At 37.4% G+C, this 11,706-nt stretch overlaps 1 long non-coding RNA gene and 1 pseudogene across 1 annotated transcript in view; one reads left to right on the forward strand and one right to left on the reverse strand.

The window, feature by feature from the left end:
* The first annotated feature begins 1,434 nt into the window (after positions 1-1,434).
* On the forward strand, positions 1,435-3,817 carry LOC149105991 (uncharacterized; annotated as a pseudogene).
* A 2,806-nt stretch (positions 3,818-6,623) lies between these two features.
* The window catches only part of LOC149105992 (uncharacterized), a 5,128-nt gene continuing 45 nt past the window's right edge, over positions 6,624-11,706 (reverse strand). Inside the window, exons 1-5 of the long non-coding RNA XR_016209583.1 lie at position 11,706; positions 11,413-11,459; positions 10,323-10,365; positions 8,490-8,537; positions 6,624-7,232 (exon numbers count right to left, since the gene is read on the reverse strand). The exon at position 11,706 is cut by the window's right edge and continues 45 nt beyond it. This is a non-coding gene — a long non-coding RNA (uncharacterized LOC149105992). The remainder of the gene's footprint in view (positions 7,233-8,489; positions 8,538-10,322; positions 10,366-11,412; positions 11,460-11,705) is intronic.

The raw sequence follows: 11,706 nt of genomic DNA on the forward strand, positions 1-11,706 counted from the left end.
AGGGCGGTCTTGCTACTCTATCAGTGTTAAAATAAAAAGGGGCTATAGTTCGCTCTAGAAGCTCGAAACGGAGCGTTCAAATATTTTTTCTCTGTCCATTTCACTGAAAACCAAGACCATCACGAGTTAGTTTAGAGTCCCTGGGACTGGAAAACATCTCCCAAGTACAGGCAAATCAAGCCAAAGTTGGTCAAAATCACGATGCGCGTGAGGCGGTCTCGGCTACTCTATCAGTCCTAACATGAAGTGGGGCTATATTTCGGCGTAGAAGCTCGAAACTGAGCCTTTAAATATTTTTCCTTTCTCCCTTTCACTGTAAACCAAGGCCATCACGAGTTAGTTTAGAGTCCCTGGGACTGGAAAATATCCCCGAAGTTCCGGCAGATCGGGCCAAAGTTGGATAAAATCACGATGCGCGTAAGGCGGTCTCAGCGGTCGATTTTCAGCAACTTGAGGGAAATTTTCCAGACCCAGGGACTCTTACCTAACTCGTAATGGGCTTGGTTTTCGGTAAAATTGACAGACGCAAAGGGATCGCACGCTCAGTTTCGAGCTTCTAGGCCAAAATAGAGCCCCACTTCATTTTATGACTGAAAAAGTAGCCTAGACCGGCTCACGCGCAGCGTGAGTTTGACCCAACGTTGGGTCGATTCTCTGGAACTTAAGTTTAAATGCTTGGTGTACTTTACATGCTTGGTGTACTTTAATTGCCTGGTGTACTTTACTTGCTTGATGTACTTTACTTGCTTTGTGTACTTTAATTGCTTGATGTACTTTAATTGCTTGGTGTACTTTACTTGCTTGATGTACTTTAATTGCCTGGTGTACTTTACTTGCTTGATGTACTTTACTTGCTTTGTGTACTTTAATTGCTTGATGTACTTTAATTGCTTGGTGTACTTTACTTGCTTAATGGACCTTAATTCCTTCATGTACTTTACTTGCTTGGTGTACTTTAGTTGCTTGATGTACTTTAATTGCTTGGTGTACTTTACCTGCTTGATGTACTTTACTTGCTTGCTGTACTTTACTTGCTTAATGTACTTTACTTGCTTGATGTACATTAATTGTTTGATGTACATTAATTGCTTGGTGTACTTTACTTGCTTGATGTACTTTACTTGCTTGATGTACTTTACCTGCTTGATGTACTTTACCTGCTTGATGTACTTTACCTGCTTGATGTACTTTACTTGCTTGGTGTACTTTACCTGATTGATGTACTTTACTTGCTTGATGTACTTTACTTGCTTGATGTACTTTAATTACTTGGTGTACTTTACCTGCTTGATGTACTTTACTTACTTGATGAACTTTACCTACTTGATGTACTTTACTTGCTTGATGTACTTTACCTGCTTGATGTACTTTACCTGCTTGATGTACTTTACCTGCTTGATGTACTTTACCTGCTTGATGTACTTTACTTGCTTGATGTACTTTACTTGCTTGATGTACTTTACTTGTTTGATGTACATTAATTGCTTGGTGTACTTTACTAGCTTGATGTACTTTACTTGCTTGATGTACTTTACCTGCTTGATGTACTTTACTTGCTTGGTGTACTTTACCTGCTTGATGTACTTAACCTGCTTGATGTACTTTACTTGCTTGATGTACATTAATTGCTTGGTGTACTTTACTTGCTTGATGTACTTTACTTGCTTGATGTAGTTTACTTGCTTGATGTACTTTACTTGCTTGATGTACTTTACCTGCTTGATGTACGTTACTTGCTTGGTGTACTTTACCTGCTTGATGTACTTAACCTGCTTGATGTACTTTACTTGCTTGATGTACATTAATTGCTTGATGTACTTTACCTGCTTGATGTACTTTACTTGCTTGATATACTTTAATTGCTTGGTGTACTTTACTTGCTTTGTGTACTTTAATTGCTTGATGTACTTTACCTGCTTGATGTACTTTACTTGCTTGGTGTACTTTACCTGCTTGATGTACTTAACCTGCTTGATGTACTTTACTTGCTTGATGTACATTAATTGCTTGGTGTACTTTACTTGCTTGATGTACTTTACTTGCTTGATGTACTTTACTTGCTTGATGTACTTTACTTGCTTGATGTACTTTACCTGCTTGATGTACTTTACTTGCTTGGTGTACTTTACCTGCTTGATGTACTTAACCTGCTTGATGTACTTTACTTGCTTGATGTACATTAATTGCTTGATGTACTTTACCTGCTTGATGTACTTTACTTGCTTGATGTACTTTAATTGCTTGGTGTACTTTACTTGCTTGATGTACCTTAATTCCTTAATGTAGTTTATTTGCTTGGTGTACTTTACTTGCTTGATGTACATTAATTGCTTGGTGTACTTTACCTGCTTGATGTACTTTACTTGCTTGGTGTACGTTACTTGCTTGATGTACTTTACTTGCTTGATGTACTTTACTTGCTTGATGTACTTTACTTGCTTGATTTACTTTAATTGCTTGGTGTACTTTACTTCCTTGATGTACTTTACTTGCTTGATTTACTTTAGTTGGTTGATGTACTTTAATTGCTTGGTGTACTTTACTTGCTTGGTGTACTTTAATTACTTTGTGTACTGTACTTGCTTTGTGTACTTTAATTGCTTGATGTACTTTAATTGCTTGATGTACTTTAATTCCTTAATGTAGTTTATTTGCTTGGTGTACTTTACTTGCTTGATGTACATTGCTTGGTGTACTTTACCTGCTTGATGTACTTTACTTGCTTGGTGTACTTTACTTGCTTGATGTACTTTACTTGCTTGATGTACTTTACTTGCTTGATGTACTTTACTTGCTTGATGTACTTTACCTGCTTGATGTACTTTACCTGCTTGATGTACTTTACCTGCTTGATGTACTTTACTTGCTTGGTGTACTTTACCTGCTTGATGTACTTTACTTGCTTGATGTACTTTACTTGCTTGATGTACTTTAATTGCTTGGTGTACTTTACCTGCTTGATGTACTTTACTTACTTGATGAACTTTACCTACTTGATGTACTTTACTTGCTTGATGTACTTTACCTGCTTGATGTACTTTACCTGCTTGATGTACTTTACCTGCTTGATGTACTTTACTTGCTTGATGTACTTTACTTGCTTGATGTACTTTACTTGTTTGATGTACATTAATTGCTTGGTGTACTTTACTAGCTTGATGTACTTTACTTGCTTGATGTACTTTACCTGCTTGATGTACTTTACTTGCTTGGTGTACTTTACCTGCTTGATGTACTTAACCTGCTTGATGTACTTTACTTGCTTGATGTACATTAATTGCTTGGTGTACTTTACTTGCTTGATGTACTTTACTTGCTTGATGTAGTTTACTTGCTTGATGTACTTTACTTGCTTGATGTACTTTACCTGCTTGATGTACGTTACTTGCTTGGTGTACTTTACCTGCTTGATGTACTTAACCTGCTTGATGTACTTTACTTGCTTGATGTACATTAATTGCTTGATGTACTTTACCTGCTTGATGTACTTTACTTGCTTGATATACTTTAATTGCTTGGTGTACTTTACTTGCTTTGTGTACTTTAATTGCTTGATGTACTTTACCTGCTTGATGTACTTTACTTGCTTGGTGTACTTTACCTGCTTGATGTACTTAACCTGCTTGATGTACTTTACTTGCTTGATGTACATTAATTGCTTGGTGTACTTTACTTGCTTGATGTACTTTACTTGCTTGATGTACTTTACTTGCTTGATGTACTTTACCTGCTTGATGTACTTTACTTGCTTGGTGTACTTTACCTGCTTGATGTACTTAACCTGCTTGATGTACTTTACTTGCTTGATGTACATTAATTGCTTGATGTACTTTACCTGCTTGATGTACTTTAATTGCTTGGTGTACTTTACTTGCTTGATGTACCTTAATTCCTTAATGTAGTTTATTTGCTTGGTGTACTTTACTTGCTTGATGTACATTAATTGCTTGGTGTACTTTACCTGCTTGATGTACTTTACTTGCTTGGTGTACGTTACTTGCTTGATGTACTTTACTTGCTTGATGTACTTTACTTGCTTGATGTACTTTACTTGCTTGATTTACTTTAATTGCTTGGTGTACTTTACTTCCTTGATGTACTTTACTTGCTTGATTTACTTTAGTTGGTTGATGTACTTTAATTGCTTGGTGTACTTTACTTGCTTGGTGTACTTTAATTACTTTGTGTACTGTACTTGCTTTGTGTACTTTAATTGCTTGATGTACTTTAATTGCTTGATGTACTTTAATTCCTTAATGTAGTTTATTTGCTTGGTGTACTTTACTTGCTTGATGTACATTAATTGCTTGGTGTACTTTACCTGCTTGATGTACTTTACTTGCTTGGTGTACTTTACTTGCTTGATGTACTTTACTTGCTTGATGTACTTTACTTGCTTGATGTACTTTACTTGCTTGATGTACTTTACTTGCTTGATGTACTTTACTTGCTTGGTGTACTTTACTTGCTTGATTTACTTTAATTGCTTGGTGTACTTTACTTCCTTGATGTACTTTACTTGCTTGATTTACTTTAGTTGGTTGATGTACTTTAATTGCTTGGTGTACTTTACTTGCTTGGTGTACTTTAATTACTTTGTGTACTGTACTTGCTTTGTGTACTTTAATTGCTTGATGTACTTTAATTGCTTGATGTACTTTAATTCCTTAATGTAGTTTATTTGCTTGGTGTACTTTACTTGCTTGATGTACATTAATTGCTTGGTGTACTTTACCTGCTTGATGTACTTTACTTGCTTGGTGTACGTTACTTGCTTGATGTACTTTACTTGCTTGATGTACTTTACTTGCTTGATGTACTTTACTTGCTTGATGTACTTTACTTGCTTGATGTACTTTACTTGCTTGATTTACTTTAATTGCTTGGTGTACTTTATTTCCTTGATGTACTTTACTTGCTTGATTTACTCTACTTGCTTGATTTACTTTACTTGCTTGATGTACTTTACTTGGTTGATTTACTTCAATTGCTTGGTGTACTTTACTTGCTTGGTGTACTTAACTTGCTTGCTGTTCTTTACTTGCTTGGTGTACGTTAATACAGGTGAAACTTGTATTAAGCGGACACCCTTTGGACCCTCACTAATGTCCTCTTGATATGGGTTGTTCGCTCTAAGCAGGTTCAAATATATTGTGCAATAATATTAACCCGTTTGTAACATATTGTAACATATTGTAAGATCAAGGACTGCCGGTAGCACAATGTCCAGTCATTCAATGCATCAATCTGGAATAATCTGCTTAGCTTTAATATGACATCGGTGAACAATGTTGACGAAGTCTGAGCTGGGCTTTCAGAATTAAAAAGCCCTTGAAGTGTCTGCTTATTACAGGTTTTGTGCAACAAAATGGGTTAATATTGGTGTCCGTGTCCGCTTAACTGAGGTGTCCGCTGAATGCACGTTTATTTTGGAGTAAATGTAAGAAAAAAAGGTGGGACTTGAGCAGGTGTCCATTTAATAGAGTGTGTCCGCTTAATATGGGGTCCGCTTAATACAGGTTTCACTGTACATACTTGAGACTTTTCGCTATCTCGATCGAGATGTTTTTGCGTACTGTTAATTCGTTGATTACTAAAGATGCGTTCCTTACTTTCCAGCTGTTGTTACTGAGAAGAAGCTAATTCAGGGCGTGGGGAGAGGGGTTTCTACCCTATAGAAGGTATGTGCCGCCTTTTTGAAGGCTATGGCTTGTGAACCGTTTTGGTTTGAAAATGGGTAGAATGATTTCGCCGGTTTGGTCCGCGAAAGTATGGCTTAATTTTAAATAAACCATAATATAGACATTACTTGAAATTTGTCTCTTTTTGTCGAGTTTATCATCTTCAAACAAAAACGAGAGGAATCAATTTCAATACCACGATAAAGCGCGATTTGCCTCGCAGAATACACTGAACGGTCATGCATATTTGAAAACAGCATTTTAGAGGTCAAGCCTAGAAAAGGGTATGAAAAGTGACATTTATTGGTCTGAAATGGGGTCAGGATTTAGAGAACTGGACGGCACGCGCCTGCCAATGATTCCAAGGAATACTGCACCCCCTTCCGGTATTTGGGAAGCCTACAGTGTTTATTATTTTAAAGTGCTCTACAGCCTGCGAATGCAGACGTATTTCCGCCTGTCGCTTGTCTACACCGAAAAATAACGTCAGCGAACTCGAGCCAGAAAACGGTTCTGTGACATAGCAACTTTTGTTTTCTGTTGGCCAATCAGATTTCATGATAGAATTAAACTCGAGTGGCTCGCGGCTAATCTCATACCCAGATTTCACTCTGTTTGACCCTGAGAAGTGAAATCTCCCTTCTGCTTGGTCTTGGAAGATCTAGGTTCTAGATTAATTCGCGGCTCTCCCGCTCGATGGTCGATTAATAAAACACCAACGAATATTTCTCATGTTTTCATTCCGCCGTTCCCCACTAACCAAACGCCTGGAACAGGCTATTTGCAGTTAACTGTAAGTCCGCATGTGTTAATTACACTGGACACCAACCGGACTACTCGACTTTTCGTCCTCAGTGCGCGTGCAATCGTAAAACTATAGGGAGCCACCTTAAATACTGATTATGTGAAAAGAGTTTGGGGAAATACAACACTAAAATAAGGTGGCATTGTGGGAAGCTTTATTATAACAAAATAGAGAAATTTACAGAGACCGTGGTAGTGTGAAATTCTTCAGAATGTGCAATGCTCTTACTTACAAACACTATTGAGTACAAGCTGAATAATGCGATAACAGCCAATATCCCTCATTGGCACTGTTCTTGACAAACATTTGCCAGGAGTTGTAAAATAAGCCCTATTTATATTCGATTTTAAGCAAACCAGTAATATTAGTGTTTTAATATAAATCACTGACTTAACGCTTTTCTCAGTACTGTAAAAAAATCCAATTTCATGTTAAACCACACCTGAAAAAAGTAAAAATCGATCTACATTTGTCAGGAACGGGAACGGGAACGATGGTTAAAATTGATGAAAAGAGCATTTCGACATTATTTAGCTATTCGAAGGAAGATATCATTATCAATCTTGTTTGACCATGCAGTCGTAGCCACCTTAATTGCATCCTCCGCAAGGCCTTTCGTTAGTACAATTACGAGACAAAGTCAGTTGGATGAATGATTTACAGTTCCCAGAACTGAATTGTCAGAGAAAAAGATTAATCCTCTTCAAGGTTTTTCTTCCAACTTTTTCCTTTACGGTTCCTCTTGCCTAGAAGATAATAAATTATAAAAGGTGAGTGCCTTTGTTCTTATTTGTTGTGTCTGTTGACTACTTGATCCTAGCAACTTTGAAGAAAAGTATCCAATGAAGACGCTTATTGAGAATAAGGGGAACCATCCTCGTAAATGGATCAAGAACGTTAAAGGTTAAGTGTCTTTTCTTTGACTCTTTCAAGTTAAAATACTGTGTATAATATGTAATTATGAATCATAGTTGGCCAGGAAATATGGGATCCGTAGAGTAGGCAGCATAGAGGTTTCGGTGCTTCACAAATTCAACTGTGTTCGTTCTCAATTGGTTTCAAATTTTCTGGACTCCTAAACGACACTGGTCTGTATACGAAAAAGATCACCTTCCCTGGTTCCGATTGGTCATTTTTCTTCGAAGTGGCCAAATTCCATGCAGGTCAGAAATGGGTCGAGGGCTTCATTTTGAAATATTTGCAAAGCTCTATTTCAGTGCCCTCCAAACCGTCCACTTAACTTCTATTCCTGTCTTAACATGTAATTAACGGCCTGTTGAGTTGATCTCTGTATACTGGAATTCAAAATGCTTCATTGTGCCCATACTAGTTCCACTCCTTTCTACAGCTAGAGACAATTTATGTATTTAAAAAGTAATTAGTTTTGCTCTGCTCCACCCCTTTAAATGTTGAGCTTACTGCAAAATTACCCACATGGAATTGTTTTGTGTTGCTACAGCATTGGAAGAGGAGAGGGAGGGCAGCCTATCAAAGAGTTTATGTTTGGTGTTTCCTGGGTTGAGTTTGCAAATTGCTGGAAACGTTATACTTTTAAAACAATCCCAAGTGCGTTTGTCTTTGGAGAAAGCTGCTTTAGGTAGCCTTGCTGATAGCTTCAGTACAAGGCAGGAAAAAAAAAACACCACTTGCGATTGCCCAGGGCAAGTAAATTTTGCTCTTGGGCTAGTGAAAATGGAAGATTGATAGTCCGGTGGGCAAGTGAAATTAGCCTCAGCAGTCTTGTTAAGGCCGCCGCACACTAGCCGATTTTTTGTCGGCCGACAAAAAATCGGCTAGTGTGCGGCGGCCTTTAGTTGATAAGGAATGAACAAAGCAGACTTATTGGGCAATTAATATTTTAGTAGGGGCAACTGAAAACTGAAATGTACTGGCCCATTGAGCAACAGGATTTCATTGTTTTCCTGCCCTGCAGTACCATTCATTTTCTATTGGTGCCATTTTGTTCAGTTCATTTTTCCACATTTACTTTGATGTAAAAATACCTGTTGTAAGACCTTGGTGTAGGCCATCTACTAACTGCTTGTCAGCACCTAAAACAACAAAGAACTGAGTCAATTTAAATCACTATTACTGTTACTGTTATTAAAAACCATAAAATGTAACCCCTTTACAACGACCACAGAGGAGAAACAAAAATGGGGTCGTATAACATGTGTACCAGGGTAGATTCTAATTATGATAGCAGTACTGATGTGCGTAATGAAATATGCATTTTCCTTTAAATCATGTGACCAACGACTACCTTTTGGAGTCCGAACATCATGCTTTCACTTTGAATAATTTACTTCTTTGATACCATCATCCAAAATGCCTGATGAGCAATTATAAATTAGGGACAAGAAAGGCGGCAAATAGTAAAGATCAATTCCATTGACGTCATGACGCGCGTTCCAGTACGACTTTCCGGCCTTGCTTTTCCCTCGTGTAAGCCAGCTGTTTACTCCTCATTTTAACGCTTTTTTCACTGTTTAAACAGCCTAGTTCGAAGATAAAGTATGGAATCATAAAATTCCGTCCAAAATAAATGTTTCTTTGTATTTCTGCAGAAAATTTAAACGATTTAACCATCTACCGTGAGCGACAGTCGTATTTGTACCGGGCCGAACAGTCGCAGATGACGAGCTCCGTATGTACTGAGCTGAGCTATAACTGTTTTTTGCTGTTCAAAATGTATTTTATTAGGATCAAACTTTTTTTCTTGCTGATCACGTTGTACAAACACCCTGATCCTGCTGTAATTGAGCTTTTTATCAGTATTATTTTGTTTTGTGGTTGAAATTAAGCCTGAGAGGCAAATCTACATAGGTCTCGCAGATGTAAAATGGATGCAGGAGAAAGAAATCCTCGTCATTAATCAAGCCTATGTGGTAGAATAGAATAAATTCCCTGGTTTTGGTGAACGAAGCCATTTTTGTTAAGACTCGTAGAGGCCGCACACGCCGTTGCGCATGCCGTACAGCACAATCTCAATCAAGTCCACCCTTCATTCCTTCATGAGCGCGCACTTAAATAAATAACCACGCGTGACACCACGCGTGTTTTCCTGATTTTTTTGACGTCAGCGTGACCAAATAAATGCTAATTTTCTCGCGTTCCCTTGGGTGAATTTTTCTTTAATTTGGCTCATTTCTAACCACAAACAATTCCAATAAAATACCCTATTTTTGTGAAAATCTCTCAGAGCTAATCTAATATATTTAGAATAATGACAAATTACAGATTATTGGAAAAACCGTCTGAGCAACCTTGACTTTTTACCAATTCAAAGTGTCAGGCAGTATCGTTTCCATGATGTGGAGAAGTATGAAACAATTTCACCAAAGGAAAGTATAAGGAGTTTAGGTCAAAATGAGGAATACATCTGCCTGTCATTAGATTAGATGTTGCCATGGTAACGGCGTTAATCCAAAAGTTGACAACCAAAACATAAGCCTTATTTTAACAGTACCCATACTGGTAAATCTCTTCGGGTAAAACTTTAAGAGAAATTAACTAAGTTTCGTTTTCTAACTCGCGCTCTATAGGGAGGGTGTTCGTAATTACCCTAGGGAGCCACCTTAAAAATAACCAATGAAAATGCTTCATGGAGGCTGCTTTTGGTGTTTTTACTTTATGTGCACCACAACATAAATGGTAATTTTGCAATATATTGCTTATTTTGTTGCCTTTTAACGCAGCCTAACCTTAATAAATCAGTAACTGAAAGACTGACTGACTGATTTACTGACTGACTGACTGACTGACTGACTGACTGACTGACTGACTTACTGACTAAATTAATACATTAAGAAATAAATAAATATTATGACATTTACCTTTTCTAACCAGGGCAGCCTTTGTGAACTCTTCATCCAAAGCCTGTTGATCAGATGTTGATATAAGAAGCATGAACAAGTACTGTGAAACTGAAACAACTGATATTTTACTAGGCAGAGTTCATACTTAAGTTTTCACTTGTATTAAATGATTCTAAAAACTCATCACATGTGATCAGTCAGTCACATTTGATGAATTTCGCATTCGGATGGTAATATTTACCACTAATTAACCGAGAGTGAGGTCTTTACGGGAAAATCTCAAACCGGGACCATGCCGCATTAACCGAGCAATAGAGAGTTTAAGAAAGCCACGACGGCAACGGCAACGTCGCTAAACAAAAGGTTTAATGAGCAGAACAATGACTGTGCACGCGCGTTATGATTCTTGGTACATTTCTTTGCCATCCCCTGCAAAACAAGAACGTGAAATGGCCAAATTCCGCGTTGTCTGAACAACGTAAACCACAACAGCTAAGGTTTGAAATTTCTATTTCAAATTTATCTCTGTGTCCCAGATTCAGTTTCGTGATACTTTTGACAGTCATAAACAAAGTAAATGACTTAAGAGTATCACGAGATTCGTAGGTAACATATAAATTCATTTTTTAATCGACGTTTTCCTCGGCGTCGTCGTCGTAGCTTCTTAAACTCCCTAATAGCAAAGTCAATACGGCAAGGCCGTGGCTTGAGATTTTTCCTTATGGACTGAATGTTCGAGGTTAATAAGTTGTTTATTATATGGCTTTTTGCTTCAGTTTAGCAGGCCCGTAATCGACCCGTGGGCATTACGGGAGAATAATGCCGTATAATAAGCTAATCAGAGCTCGCATTCTAAAGGCTACAAACACAAGCCATCTAACAAAGCGTTGTATTGTTTTTCCATTTTTTAGAAGAGAAGTTTTCATTCCTTTTCATCCACCTTATTGCCAAATTACATCATTTGATTAGAAACTTCTGCAAGGAATTACTTTCCAACATGCCTGTCTGAGCATTTACTTAAACCTTTTGTGTAAAACATTGTGGTAACTGAAAAAACGTCAGTACTGTAGTGCTTTAATACACAGCTAATCCCAATAAACAGATTTACCAATTTGTCCACGTCATCCTGGTCCATTCTGGCATTACTGCTGGTACCTAAATATATAGAAATCAACAAAATTGAGACAGAATACTTAGTTGTTTGAGCCACTAGTTGGACATTTGTATAGAATTCTGTGTAGTTTCTTTCAGTACCTCTCATTTCAATAAAAATATCATGAAATAAATATTTTAATTTTAATTATTATAACTTAGAGATATATCATTGCCATCAGAAAGTAGCGCAACTATTGCATTTCTAAAGTGCATTCATACTGCCAAATAAAATTTATAATTCATCACC

The sequence above is a fragment of the Orbicella faveolata genome, unplaced genomic scaffold (genome assembly GCF_042242905.1).
Source record: "Orbicella faveolata isolate gen_17 unplaced genomic scaffold, um_ofav_v1 contig_3, whole genome shotgun sequence".
Taxonomy (NCBI): Eukaryota; Metazoa; Cnidaria; class Anthozoa; order Scleractinia; family Merulinidae; genus Orbicella; species Orbicella faveolata.